This window comes from Gymnogyps californianus, chromosome 3 (genome assembly GCF_018139145.2).
Source record: "Gymnogyps californianus isolate 813 chromosome 3, ASM1813914v2, whole genome shotgun sequence".
NCBI classification, from domain to species: Eukaryota; Metazoa; Chordata; class Aves; order Accipitriformes; family Cathartidae; genus Gymnogyps; species Gymnogyps californianus.
The window spans coordinates 55,637,093-55,652,090 of record NC_059473.1 but is presented as its reverse complement, the minus strand read 5'-3'; the positions used below and the strand labels follow the sequence as shown (position 1 = coordinate 55,652,090).

Sequence of the window (14,998 nt, the reverse complement as noted above, 5' to 3'; positions counted from 1 at the left end):
GAGTGCTGTAAAAAGACAGAAGAGTACTATAAAGAGAGATACGTAGCACAGCATGGACACAGGAGGTGGAGATTTTTCTTACGGGTTTAAACACAACATGAATTGACAAAGGATACAATTACATGCCACACTGTACTACTACATTTTTTTTGAAGTGTGTGGGGTTCCCCCCCCCATGTAAGTGAAACAGTTCATAATTTTTTCCACCTGGGGAAATCAGGCTTAGGACTTACATGGGAAAAGACTTTTCTGCATTTTTAACCTTCACTATAAAGTAGAAATCGATTCTGAGAACATACTGATAAACAGATGGATCAACAAATGAGATTTTTTTATATACATACAACGCAATTGCCTTTGAAAAATGCGTTCTAAAGCCCTAGCTTTGGCAGCCTCTAAGAATTTTCTTAAGAATTACTCCCTAAACATATTTATCCTTGATCTTTCTGCAAGTCACCTATGAAAATATCGGGTAACAGCAAAGCATCTTCTTGAACAATAAAGATACACTGCAGCAAATAAAATTAAAGGTTTGATGCTAAGAGTACTTCACATGTCTGCAAGTGATTTCTTATCCATTTCTACTAGCATTATCTACAAAATAGAAGTATACCAGATAAATACTTATTTCAAGATTCAAACTCCATAAAAATCTTTAGTCTGTAATAAATCTGTAATAAAAAGGAAATAACTTCAGGCTTATTAAAACAATTTCATACTACCATGGCTCATCTTCCGATAAATCTATTAGACCTGGGAGTACATTAAATATCAAATTATCTAAAGAAGCTATAACTATATACTATGTAACAATAAAATAATGCTTTTGATAACGTATTTTGACAATAATGTGTATTTCTTACGCAGCTTAAGTAACTCCTCCCTTACTCATGCACGTTCTTGCCCCGTGCTGCTACATGCACTGTGTCAGTCTAGGTGTTAGGGCAACCATGTTGAATCAGATCCATACAAACACATATGCAGGCACAGCAGAAGCAGCTCTCTATGCGTGGAAGCAACAATATCACCGAACATCTAACAGTCACCTCACCCTAAGAGTTTCTATCACTGCAGTCAACAGGGTGCCACTGTTACACAATCTTAGCAGCCCAGCAGTCTGCTCAGCTACCTTACATCTCACCTTTCTCCCCCCCGCCCCCAGTCTTCATCTTCTTAAGAACCTATTGTAATATGATTTTTGTTTAGTAAACCAAAACTGGCAGCTGCTGCTAACCTTCCTCTTAAAGGTACTGTCCCATAAATAGCAGAACTAACAAAGCCCTGTTTCCCATAGATTTGCATTCTGTCTCAGCCATGCCCCTGTGTTCCAAGTAGTCACATTCCACCTCTATCCCAGATGCCTATTATTTTACCCCTCTCTTCCAAGCACTAGCCACAATATACTTAACCTCTCATGTCCTCTAACTACTGACTGAAGAAAAGAGTACTGCACTTCATATCTAGTTCTTACCCTGCAGACAACTGTTTGCTGGCCAACTGGTAGGCCAAATACAGGTAACTGCTAAATTCATGCAAAACTTTCCCCTAAAGAGATGATCTGACTCAACGAAGCCATCAATTTTAACAAAGCTTGTTAAATGTTATTAAAATGTAAAAATCTTTGAGACCTTGCCCTTTGGCTAATTTCTTTGCTGAAATTAGCTGATGAGCTCAAAATTTATTGAGATACAGGATTAAAGAAAACATAATTGCTCAAGATTTGTGTCTTTAGAAAGGTGAATTAAAGATGGTTTATACACTACACAAATATATAAAAACCAACAGCAACTGTATTTCTTTAAAAAAAAAAAACACAGAAAATAGGTGCATCTCAACATCTTATCCATGTGAGAACAGTTGATTCTGAACTCACAAATTGCAAAAATTTCTTTTATAGCATGTCTAATTAACTACAGTTTCTTAAAGAAAACGCATTTACACATTCTACTTGTCCTTTTAATAAGTACTTGCATCCTCCGACCATTTTCAAGCGCATTTTAAAGGAGGTGTAAGAGTCTCAAAGACAAAAAAAGCTTCTACAAATGTGAAAACTGGCAGCTTTGTAGAAAAAAGAAACTCAAATCCATGCCTTCAATGAGGGGAAAAGCAGGTGGAACTCTGCCTTCTCCGCTGGCAGCCCCAGCAGACCAACCAGCCAGCATGCACACAGTACCAGATTTGATTAATTCTGGAACAAGCTTTAGATACTTAGTAGTTCAGTGTTTATCTAACTTAAGAAAATCATCAAAGTAGTGAGCATGTATAGTGGCTTTGTCCTGTTTTTGGTAAATTCTAGCAAGCTTAACAATATCATGACTAATAGGTGCACAGTTTTAGTTGTTTGGGGGGTTTTTTTGTTTTTTAAAAACTCGTATATGCAACCTACAGAAGCGTATGTTTTTTTCCTACCACTGTGTGTTCCTAAGTTAATGCTTTTCTAAACACTAAAGGGAGCACAAGTTTTACATCCATTCTGAAACACTGATTTTTAAATAATGGAAAAATTAAATTCTGCTCATAGTATAATCAGGATCTGAATGAGTTTTAAACCACTCATCATTAAAGACAGTGAAATTTGATCTTCATCTGTGCTCACAATAGGAGAGCTATACATTTTCCATAATGCTACAAAAATTGATTACATATAGCATTTTTCTAAGACTATAATGCATATTTTAAACAAAAGAATCTTTTTTTGTAAAATTCTGTGGCCAGATACTAACTTAAACAAAGTTTATTTAGCACATTACCGTAAGTTACGCTTAACTTCTTGCCGCAACCCCCCCCCAACACATTCTAAAAATATTAACTATTTAACTACACCTTAACTGCACCTATGGCAACAATAATATCCTCAGTGATGCTGTTCATTCAACAACAGACATGTTCCAAGAATATCAGGATACAGTATACAAACAACACAGATCTTTCAACTTTAATTATGTCAAACTATTTCACATGGTTTCACTAGAACCCAATTACTACTGATCAAGGAACACAAAAATCCAAAGGCAGCATAACACAAAGCTAGAAAGAACTCAGTAAACATTTGTATACTGTTTGGAATACTTTCTTGCATGAGAGTTGAGCTTGCTGATCAGTTCAATAAAAATAAGTTCCTAATTTTACTATAGTTAGGATAAAGGTCTACAAAAACTTTTGTCAGGGAAAGCATTAATATTATGTCAGCAATTTTTTGGTACGCATTCTCAAGAGAGGGTGAAACTGAAACAACTATTATACTGAAACCTCTGACTACAATTAAGTGTTTATAAAAAATATTATCCATTTGTGAATCTGACAGCCTTCTCACTCTCACAGTCGCATTTAAATAAGTGGAATCCAATCCAGATCAGTTTGCTAAGCAGAGTTCAAGATGTTTTAGAACATCCATCAGCATTTCTACTGTTTGAAATAGAAAGTATATACTTTTCCAGTTGAGATAACCTACTATGCAATTAAAGAGGAAAAAAACCCCAACTTGAATCACTGTATATATTAGTGGGAAAAAAGTTAACTTTCATTTCAATCATTTAAATATTTGAGTTTTGAGTATAGCTTTAAAAAAATCCAGTTCTGAATCACTGGAATTTTTGTTCTATTTCCTGTAAAAGCACCAACAGCAACATCGTTCAGCATTCCGCTTGCAGCAGTTCAGAAAAGATCAGCCTGATCCCTCAGTCCTAAATTTACAGTCATTTCATAAACTTGAGGTCACATCTGACCAACTTATTTCTTCCAGTGTTTCTAACCATGGAGATCATGATAAGGAGGCGGCACTTGCAATAGGATGAAGAGCAACCCAGTTTTATGTTTCAAAGTACACTCTCACAAAGAAATAGCTTTAACCTCCCTAGCAAAAAAAAAAAAAAAAAAAGTTTGCTGACAATAATCTCTTCTACAGATGACAGGTTTAATTCTACAAGGCTTGAAAAGCATACCAGTTATCTATAAGGCCAAAGACCATTACAAAACAACACAGGACCTCAGCCTTCAAAGCAATGCCATGGTGAGAAAAAACACTATCTTCTTCCACTACGTCACTGCTGGAAAAGAGAAGTTTCTACCAGGACACTGTCACAGGAAGAATGCCCATTTTCAAGAATTCTATTTTTATATCACCAAATTTAAAGGAAGAGAGAAGAACCCTTTGACTTCTCTTGATGTTGAGAAGGAAAATGGTTTACATTTCACAAAATCTTTGAAAGCTGGTGTAAGCAAGGGTAGCATAGCATAGCAAGAAGATGGCACTGCCCCCACATGTAATGACAGGGATGATGCTTTACCAAACATATCTCAGAAACAAAAATGAGATGACCCAAACTGAGCATCTCCTCCAACAGCCTTCCTCCTCTCTTCGCCTCTGCAGGCTCTCCTGTGAAGCAACATGAGAAAACCCACCCATGTCTTCTCAGTTTTTAAAAGAAATCGAGAGTCAGCTCAGCATCCATTCTACTGCAGTGCAATCCAAGGTACTACCTACAGATGAGCATCCATAAGTTTAACATATGGATAACAGCAACAAATGACTGAAACTTTCATTTAAATTGAAGGGCAGAACTTACTGAAGCTGATGACGTCTCCCCTAATTTGTCAGTGGAACTTCCCTCTTGCCAAAATCAGATATCAGAATTCTGAGGTTTGACAAAACTCAATTACAATAATACAGATAACAAACAAAAAATTGAAATATGTATATGAAATGCAAATGCCTGGTTATCTGGTAAATCATTAGCTAAGCTGAAAATTATTCCTGATTTCAGCAAATTGTGGCCAATCATGAACATAGTGCTATTGCTATCGAGTCACTAGCCCTCCTTACTGTAGTGCATGTGCAGTACCTTTTTGGTGGCTAAAGTTATGATACAAAACAATTTGAACAGCCTAAGAGAATGACTCTGTATTTAACATATGTCTTTTAAACATCTACATAAGTCAGTACTGAAAATTATATGCAACACCATTTTCAGCGTTCTACAGCTGAACTTCGGAAACAGCTTTAATCAGTCTGTATCAAATACCCTAAACTTATGATGACTAGAAAACCACACCTGAAACCCACTCCTTGCTAAGAAGTACTCCTTCAGAATTCCTTTTTTAAGTACGTAGTTACTATCATTAATACAGAAACACCTACAAGTCTTGGGCACAAACCAGGCTCTGCCGAGCTGCCAGGTAAAGTACAAAGAACACAAGGTCCCTGCCCTGAAGGCCCTGCTACATCTAACAGGACTGAACACTCAGACTTTTAATACAAGCCTTTCAATGAATGAGACAAAGTACTACACACCTCCACATAGCGTTCCCACGTCTCTCAGAGGGACCAAACAGAAAAAGAGAAGAAAAATTAAAAAAGAAACCGTATGCATCTCCTCTCTTCAAAATCCCTCTTATCAGAACCATTTCAAGAATTTCTTGAAGTCAAGAATTAAACTGACTCGAATAATAGAAACTAACGTCCCAAATATACTATATATGGAGTCGAGCCCAGCCAGCCCCCGCAAAGACACCAGGCACCAAAAAATCGCACCTCTGACACTCTGTTACTCATCCTCAAATGGCGGAGTCTCGCCCAGCGCACTCACACCTGTCACCTGCTAGGCGCCAGGCCAGCCCCCACCCTCCCTCCCTCCCTCCCCCAGCAAGGCGAGCCCGCTGGCAGTCTGCTTCCGCCCCTCCCCGGGCCGCCGCAGCCCCCCGCCGCGGGGCAGGCCGGGGGCGCCGCCACGCACGCCGCCCCGCGCCCCCCGACACGCGGGCCCGCCGGATCCCTCCCCGCGCGGGGCAAGCTCCAGCGACTCGCGAAGGAAAATAAGTTTCCATCTCTCGCTGGACGCCCCGCTGCGCGGCGGCTGCCCGTCCCTGCCCTCCCCACCCCGCCGGGGAGGCTGACTCCCACCCCCACCCCGCCCCACCACGCCGGGATGAGCGGGGTGCCGGGGGCTGCCCCCTCCCCGCGCACAGGCCTGCCCTGCCCTCGCCCTGACAGAGCCCGGGGCGAGGAGAGAGGCTCCGGGAGCGCCTCGGGCCCCCTACCCCTCTGAGGCCTGCGGGCCGGGCCGGGCCAGCCCCCCGCGCCTCTCCCTGCAGCCCCCCCCGGGGATGGGACCAGCCCCGCCAGGAAACCGGCCCGGGGAAGCTGCCACCAGGCCCGCCTCGGCGGGGTCAGCCTTACCCTGCTGCTGCTGCTGCTGCTGCTTCTCCTCCTCCTCCTCCGCCTCCTCCTCCTCCTCCGCCTCCCCCACCACGGCAGCAGCCGCCGCCACTACCGCCGCCACCAGCGCCGCCGCCGCCTCCGCCCGGCAGGGGGGACCCCGCCGACCCGACCCGCTCCGCAGCCTCCCGCCGCCGCCGTTCCGCTCCGGGGGGGGAAGAGGAGGAGGAGGAGGAGGAAGGGAAGGGGGGGGTCCGTGCTGCCGCCACGGGCGGGAGAAGCGGGGAGGCCGGGGGTGGGTGGGTAGGTGGGTGGGTGCCTGCGGCGCCGCTCCCGTCCTCAGCTGGAACCGCTCCGGCTGCGCGTCGCTCCCGGCCCCCCCCCTCCCCCCGCTCGCTGCGCTCCAAATCAAAATAGTGTCACAATATGGCGGCGGCGGCGGCCCAGCATCGCGAGACCGGGCCCCGAGTGCTAACGGGATGCGGCGCGCGCCAATGGGCGCCGGGGGGGAGGGGGCCGCGGGGGCGGGGTCTCCGCCGCCACCGCCCCCAGGGTGGGGCGTGGGGGAGGGGGGGGGGTGCTGCCGCGCGCCGCGCGCGGTGTGGGCGGAGGGGGCACGGCCTCCCCGCTACGCGGGGGCGGGTGCCCGCGCCGCGCGCCGGCTGCCCCGCCCCCCGCCGCACGCGCGCGGAGCGCGTGGGGTAACGGACCCCCGCCTCCCCCTCCCGGTCCCCAGGGCTGCAAGGCCACCGGAGAGCCGCGGCCGGCCTGGCGCCGCGACCCTCGGCGCCGCGATGTGCGGACACTTGCGCCCCGCCCCGGGCCCCTTCAGCCCCTTCTCTTCCGTCGCCCCTTCTTGCCCCACCGGCTGCCGCCCCCTCCCCCGCTGGCTGGGGCCACCGCTCCGCCGGGCCCGGCGCCAGGGGAGGGAGGCGGCGGCAGGGGGTGGGTAGGTGGGCCGCCCGCCTGGGAAAGGGGAGGCCGGCGGGAAACGACGCAGGGTTTAAGAGAGCTGAGGGAGGAAGGGAAGCCACCACAGAGGGTAGCGTCTGCAAGGGGAAAAAGAAACCAGGAAAAGCGGGATTAATTAAAAAAACCACCCCTATATCCAAGACAGTTGCTCTGGGAGGGAATTCCAGATGCCTTCTGTCAGAAATACTGGTGCGCTCTCTAAATTTCTTGATACTTTATACAGAGTACGTGATTTCCATCATCCCTCTGAGGTATAGCTCGGCCTAATTCTCCTTCCAAAATGCCTACAGGCAAGCAGGGGCCCGTACGCTGGCCGGTGAAGCCCTCTTCCCTGCTCAGCTCAGCAGCCACCAACACCTGCAGAAGGGATCCCCAACCCAGTCTGCGGGGCCAGGGAGGCCATGATCCGTAGGAGGGCAGCCTTGCCAGCCTCGGGGGCAGGAGGCCCCATGGGTCCTAACGTGCAGGCTTGAAAACAGGCATCAAATTCCTCCTATGGTAGAAAGACAGGCATCCTTGATTTTAGGGGGATGTTCAAGGAGGTCTTTGTATTTCCATAATTCAGGAAGTTTCATCTTAAATGAAAAGTAACTTTTAGATGAGTTTGTAAAATCATCCGGTAAATCAATTGGATTTTGGGGGTGTGCTACCTTACACCACGTTCTCTTTCTCTTCCTGTATTTCCTTTCTTCCTGCAGCTCTTGGATCATCCTTCCTCCCTGCAGTGCGCAGGTGCTGCCCGTGCTGTCTAACAATGGACAGTCCATCCGTCTATTCTTGGGTAATCCTACTCCACAAAATACAATCAGAAACAGAAATCGTTTAAAAGTGATCTTTATCACCTGTACCGGAAGTAAACTGTCTGAAACCCTGCAACCTGGAATAGGGCCTGGCAGGGAAAGGGATGTGGTGGGGCTTTCAGTTTTCAACCCATACAGCAGTGGTACTGGGCAGAAATCAGTAGAGAGAAAGATTTTTTTTCCCCACCTTAACTCCCAGAGGCACCAGTGATTTCCAGCGCACTCCACTGTATGAAAGAAACTACAAAACTGCCAGGCCATAGTCATCTCAAACCTTAAAAGCTGCACCGTCCATTGCAACGGTGTGATGAGAGAGGGCCATACTTTCTTCACAAGACATCAGCTGTCAGACTGGCCAGTTGACAATTGTGAGATAAAATGCCATAAACTAATAAAAAACTAACACGGCCTAGGCAGGAACTAAATTATTTGTGACAATTTGGGCTAAGTGTTCTGTTACAGAAAAGAAAGTTGACTTTGCCATTGCAACAATGGATATTGTCACAAATGATTGAAAATATGTTTTCCAAATGGAAGTGTTAACAAGTGTAAAAAACCCCTCTCAACTGCATTTAGTTAAAATTGTAAAACAGAGAGAAGCCCAGGGTAAGCAACTGGAGAGACTAGCTTTGCTTGGAGTAGGCAGGGAGAGAGAGAACACGACACCAATGAATCTAATAGTGAGTTGTTATGCTGGGAGGAAAAAAAAAGAAAAAAGGGAAAAAGGAAGACAGGTTTTTTCCCTCACAAAATGTGGAAATATAGGTGTGTATATACATTCCAGTAAGAATCAGTTGTTTTCATAAGCTACAACAGAGAAGTCTGCAGTTCTTTTGTACACCAGCAGCATGGCACATGAAACACATGTCCAAAGTTTATTACTCAGCCTATCTTGAGTCAGGGTTATACAGGGCTGAGAATCTGCTGAAATTTGTTTGTTACTTTTAAACAAAATAGTATTTCCCCAAACCCAGCCAGAAATGAATATAGTCCCTTACAAAAATGGGTAACGAGGCTTCTAGAAAGAAGACGCAATGGAAACACCAGATCACAGGGAGCTGTACTGGGGTTGCTTCACTGTGATTGTTCAGGTACATTAATCAAACCTTTCTCTTTTGTAGCCCATGCTGTAGACAATTCATGATCTGCCCGGTCATCCACTCAAGCACACTGCTGTTCAACTCTTCCAGCACAGCTGTTTCAAACTTTGCTAAGCCATACCTGACCTTTAAGACAGATAGGATAGTATACTTACATGAATACATTTTGTGCACTAGAAACTGAGTTTATTTTGCTAAGTTTAATACCAAGTTAAATATTTGACCCTTTTGCCTACAGTTGCTAAAACAGGGATTTGCCACAGGAAAGTGAAAGACCATCTCTCACTGCTCCCTCAGCAGTATTTACTGCAATGCTTAAGCACTGGGATCATGTGAGTGAGCTGCACGGTCCTTTCCCCCCTCTCCCAGACTCTCCACACTGCATCTATGTCTGACCCCCTTGCTAAAGTTACTCTTCTCTCCTTTACAGCGGCTAATTTTGAATCATTTTTTAACACCTTTCCAAAATCAAAGAACAATGTATTTAGGAAAACAGTTCTGTGTACTGACATTCAGAAAAGAACTCTCTTCCTATGTATCTGTAACAAGAACTAGGAGGAGCTATCTAATATTAAGATCTGGGTGTAACTCTTGTCGTGGTGCAAATCAAGGCTTCAGTCACCAGTGAGGCACAGGGAGGTGCCTGCCCAGCAGTCCGGTCGATTCAGAGCCTTGCTTCTTTCCCTGCAGATTTCAGATATTACCCATTTTTTTGGCCATACAAGGTATGAGTTCATGTTTTTAAAACCTTCGTCAGACTGTTTATATTCTTCACTGCTAGAAAGTGAAATTATAAATAGGATTGGGGAATTATTCTAAACATATTGTACAGGAAAACCATTTCTGCAAAGTACAGTCAATTTTGTCAGCTTGGTACTGACATTTCTGATGCAGACATTTCCTGAGAATGCTTTTTGGAAAAGGTAAGAGAACAAGTCCAGTTAAAACCAATCCACAACAACTGGCATAATTATTTCTGAAATTGAGTTCTAGTTTTCCCCAGTGGAAAAAGGTGGCATTGGCAGCTTTAAAAACACCACTTTTCCCTTGAACGTTCACCTGGCAATTTCTTTTTCATTCTTCTAGACAGAAGGTCTGTCAGTCTTCAGGTTGACAAAATCAGAGGTAGCATTCACTGGCCAAAGGACAGTTCTTGGAAGCTCCCAGTCTGAGGTTACAACCACAGCTTCTCCTATAAAAACAATTAGAATTTAGATTAATAATGTGACAAGGAAATACAGAAATTCACCTTATTTCACAAGATTCGTGCATTGTACTTTTCCTGCTCTATCTAGAAGTTATCAGCTGTGTGCCATAGTACAATAATTTGACCAGCCTGATGTAGAGAAGTGGATAATGCTGGATTTGGAAGTAAATTCAACTGCAGAACCTCAGCATAAAGCCAAAGCTGTGATCAATATGCAGCATAGCTTTGCTCAAGTGGAGGTTCTCAGCACTTGTCTCCCCCCCCCCCCCATGAGTGCTTATACTATGTAATAGCTTTAAAAAAACCCTTTTTATTTCCAGTGTAGGAGTAGTCCAGCTATTGATGTTTATTTGGAGGAGTGTGTTGGAAACTGTAGTGTCAATATTCTAGTTTACTATCTTTTCCTTCTGTTTTAAATGTCAGCGTAATTCTAAGTCTGGTTTAAAAAACAAACCGAACCCAAAACACTCCTCTTTAATCAGAAACATCAGCTCTAAGAGCTCAGAATTTATGAACAATCCTAAAATAACAAACAAGTATAATCATTCAAGTAGAAGAAAATGTTTTGGTAAAGAAATGGGTCTCAGGTCAAGTTATTCAAAGACTATAGTGAACTCCAGTTGCTTAGATTGCACGTGTGCAGTTACAAAAAGCTGTTGTGCCCTGATGTTTTTCTTTTCAATCCACAGTACACAAACAGCTCTGCTATCACTGTTGAGGCTCCCCTGGTTTTCCATGTTGCTCCCTTCCTTTCTTCAAGATAGCACCAGCTTTTTTACTTTCTAGCAGCTCATCTATTTAGGAGCAGAGAGCAAACATGACATTTGAGATAGGGATATGATTAAGAGGTGCCTTAGCGGTTCTTGAGTTCTAGCAGCCTCACAAGATTTGGATAAGGCTTTTGCATAAGGGAAATCCATTGAGAGAGAGAGCCTACCCTGGCATTTCAATTTTAAAAGCATAGTGAGCTGTGTTACAGTGGAGCATTATTGTAGGCTATGTATTAATCTGACATACCAAACTAATATGTTTTTGGAGACTTGGTAAGACTTTTTTTTTTAATATCTTAAAAACCACATTCATTTATATTGATCATGAGTGTCTTTCTTAGAAGAATGTTTGCACTTGAAGGAAAATATCTTAGCCTAGCCAAAGCATTTCTGAAGTTTTTAAAATAATTGTTTTAAAACTGGGAAAGACCGCCATATTAAGTCAATCTTTTGACTAAGTCGGAAAAAGTGCATTGTTGATAGCATCAACAGTTTACAGATCTTTCAGTGCTCTGAATAAGAGAATTAAAAATGTATGAATAAAAGCTCATATATGTTCACATGACATACAGTTGAGTCAACACCTACTAGGGAGACAAATTTAGTATTACTTAATGCTACCGTATACATCTTTTATGAAACTATTTTTTGATGGCTCAGTGACATAAAATATAGAAAGCCAAAACCATTTGAGGCTCCAAGATACTTCAGAAGAAATACTGGTTATGTTTCTTCCCAAATCCACTGTTTCCTATGCTTTGTGGGAAATTCAGTAGAAAGTAATGATAAAAATAAATTCCTGCTTTTCTTAAGGTTTATATAATACTGGTATATAGTCTCTGCATGTCTTGAGGGTCTTGATTCAGCAAAGCACCTAGTCTCTTGCTAAAGTCCATCTTTATTTAGGATACCTTTCAACTACTTGCTTAAACTTTACGCTGTGGTGAAACCTGAGGCAAAGAATGGACTTAAGTGTTTTTCTGGACAGGTATAACTTGCTGATTTGAGACAGGAAACCTACCTTGAAGTCCAAACAAATTACTTTCCTGTTCCAGATTCAAATCAGGCATGAATGTTTTCACAGTAAAAACCCTTGCAGAACGTCTCACAGCTCTTTCATTTTCCAGCTACTGATTTTAACCTCTTCTGTCTCATTGACTTCAGCCAAATCCCTTTCCTTTACAGACTTTGTAAATGTGAGTGAGAGTGCAAACTGCAATATACTTAATCTTATTATGTATGTTAACACACAAGGAGCAATAATTATATTGTGTTTAAATTCCCCCAAATGTGGAGGAGGTTATTGGTAGGTGGCTAGTATATTTTAAAAAATAACCCAAAGTACTCTTTAAACCTAAATGGTTCATGGTATTAGATTTCTCCATCATCTTCTGGCCTTCTGTCCCACTGCAGTAATTACCTTAACTCCTCACCCCAAAATAAAACTCTCTGAACAAATCCTGTGCCTGCTATTAAGTAAAATTAAAGCATAGTACAGATTCTCTGCATTCTTTCTTCTCTTCAGCTGTGGTGCTTGACAGCTTGCATGGTACAAATGAAACACACAAAGCCTTTAGGCCATCCCATATTAAAAAAAAAAAAGTAACTCAGAGCTTTCTGATGCTGATATGTATTAGAAACAGTAAATTTTGATGAAGAGTGGTACCAGATTCTCCATTTCTGTAGAAAACTCACCGGTGTAACAGAACAGAATCAGTCATGTAAGCTTATATACGCACTGTACCGGTTTGTTTCCTCCTGGATCTCATGCAAGCCCTTGTAAGGAGAAGGCAGCTCAGATTCCAGGTCCACTCTGTCCTAGGTCTGTCTGAGATTGCCAGCAGGAGTGAAAATTGCAGGAATACATTTCACTGTGTAACAAGTTATCCTCTAGCTACTGCATCAAAATCACCAAGTTCCTGTTGTACTTGTGTGACTTTCAAGTTCCGTGTTGAGCTATGTTTCAGTCATCGTCTCTCAAGGTTTTACCTTTTCTGTGGGAAAAGATCACTTGTATGTACCCACAGTTAAAAATGTTTCAGTATCACAGAGCAAAATATTAAGAAATACTGAACTTCTAACTCATCAGCTCACTAGAATTAAGAAAGGTCATCTCATCTCCGTGAGATGCTCAATACGACTAGGAAAACCAATAGAGAAAATAAGGTGGTCATTCATGAGAACAATCAGCTAGTATCTCAGCTGTTTTCAGCTACTACATATCACATAGAGGTAGAAGAGGAAGTTGTGGGAAGTTTGTGAGGAGTTGCATAATGTACATATTTAAAGGAATGCATTAATGTCCAAAAATTTTAGTGTTTACTTGTTGGTATTTTTTTAATTCTCAGGATCTTCTGATAAATAACAAAATACCTTAAAAACCGATGAAAGTCTGTTCTTCCCAGAGCATTCTGTGAAATACACACAATCCTCAAGAACATAACCCAGAAACTATAACACCAGCTAAGCTAAATGCAAAGTTGTGCTTAAATTTAGGCATAGGAAAGTTCTGTTGGCTTTACTCACATGCTTAAAATTAAGCATATGTTTTAACACTTTACTGGATTAAGGCCCATGTCAGCAAAATAAATTTCTTGGGGAGAAGTAATAAAAACGTGGCTTGCAGTGAGGGACAGCAGAGCCATTCACAGCTACAGAAGCTTTAAAACACTAGCTGGTATTTATGTATTTAAAGAAGAAATCAGGCGTTAAACAAAACATTTATTTTAGATAGCTATCTAATTAGTCTGCTACAGAAGCACCTTCATTTTTCTTAATTTGATGAAAAACAGTTTTTGCATCTTGCATCCCCAAAAGCAAATTAATCTACACATCAAGGAAAAAAATGTTTTGCAAGCACAAGCTTCAAAAGCAATTTTCCCACTGTTTAGTAACAGCCTGGCTGTTCCAGAGATACCATTGCATTCCCTGGAGAAGGGGACAGACAGGAGGCCAAGCTTTTTAAACACTGATTTTCATTACACACGTGCACCTGAATTTGCTCATTTGAGTGTATGTAATTGTATATAATTGCATATATACAATAAATGTCAGCTAACTAATTCTCTTGTATGCATTGGGCACTGATGCGTACTTATTTTTAATGCTAAGAACCTCTCTAAATATTTGGTATTGTACGTCTAGCCTTTAAAGAGAACTTACATCATTTGCAAAACCAGAATGGATACAACTCTACCAGCCTGTGTCTATGTTAATCTTATTTTTTCCAGCAAAAACTTTCTGTTGCTAACAACAGTGCAGCAAAGTATGAATTCTAGTGTAGATGTAGCTCCTTTGGCGTTTTAAGTGCAGTGCTATCTGGCCCCGTTCAGAACAGCTCTGTCTTGTATATCGAGACGCCAGTGGTCACAGCAGCTTACTCTGCGCTAGCGCTTTGGCTCTTCCCAGTAGCAGTGGAGCTGTCCCAATGGGCAATCCTCTCGCTAATATCCTTACACAGAAAATGTGTTAACCTCTTTCGCAATAACAGTGTCATTTATTACTTTAGCATTACTTCACACCTGGCTCACCAGGCAATGCATGTGCATTGTTTTTTCTGCGTTTTCAAAAGGAAAATCCTTCATTCAAAAGAGAAGACATAATCATTTGTTTTCAAGTTAGCTTTTTCTCCCTTCTTTAGTAGCCCTCTCCTTACAGCCAATTTTCTGAAGGGGACAAGGTTGCTGAGTACACAGCCTGCTGGTGTTTGTGCTCATCCCTCATTCCCAGCCGCAGCCTCTGAGCCCACTGGACAGTTCCAGACAGACACATTTGTAATTCTCAAGTTTTTCAGAAAATAAGTGTCTGGGGTGCAAAGAGAGACAGTAGTGTCCCTGCAAAAGGGAAGAATAAAGATGGGTCTTCCCTCACCCTATGACACATGAGAGAATCCACTGGAAACCCCAGCCTTGAGACGTAGAAAAAACAGGTTTCATCACTCCACTGTTACCAAATTCCTGATTTCACTGGGATTCAAAGCTCAGGATGCTCAATCC

At 42.8% G+C, this 14,998-nt stretch overlaps 1 protein-coding gene across 3 annotated transcripts in view; it reads right to left on the bottom strand.

Moving 5' to 3' along the window:
* The window catches only part of TAB2 (TGF-beta activated kinase 1 (MAP3K7) binding protein 2), a 68,030-nt gene extending 61,811 nt beyond the window's left edge, over positions 1–6,219 (bottom strand). For 2 of the 3 annotated variants that reach the window (XM_050893170.1, XM_050893173.1), the window contains exon 1: positions 6,176–6,219. The gene's annotated coding sequence lies outside the window, so the exon portion shown is untranslated. Of the gene's footprint in view, positions 1–5,290; positions 5,327–6,175 lie in introns of those variants that run through there. The other variant, XM_050893171.1, reaches the window with a different exon arrangement.
* Between the last annotated feature and the right edge of the window lie 8,779 nt (positions 6,220–14,998).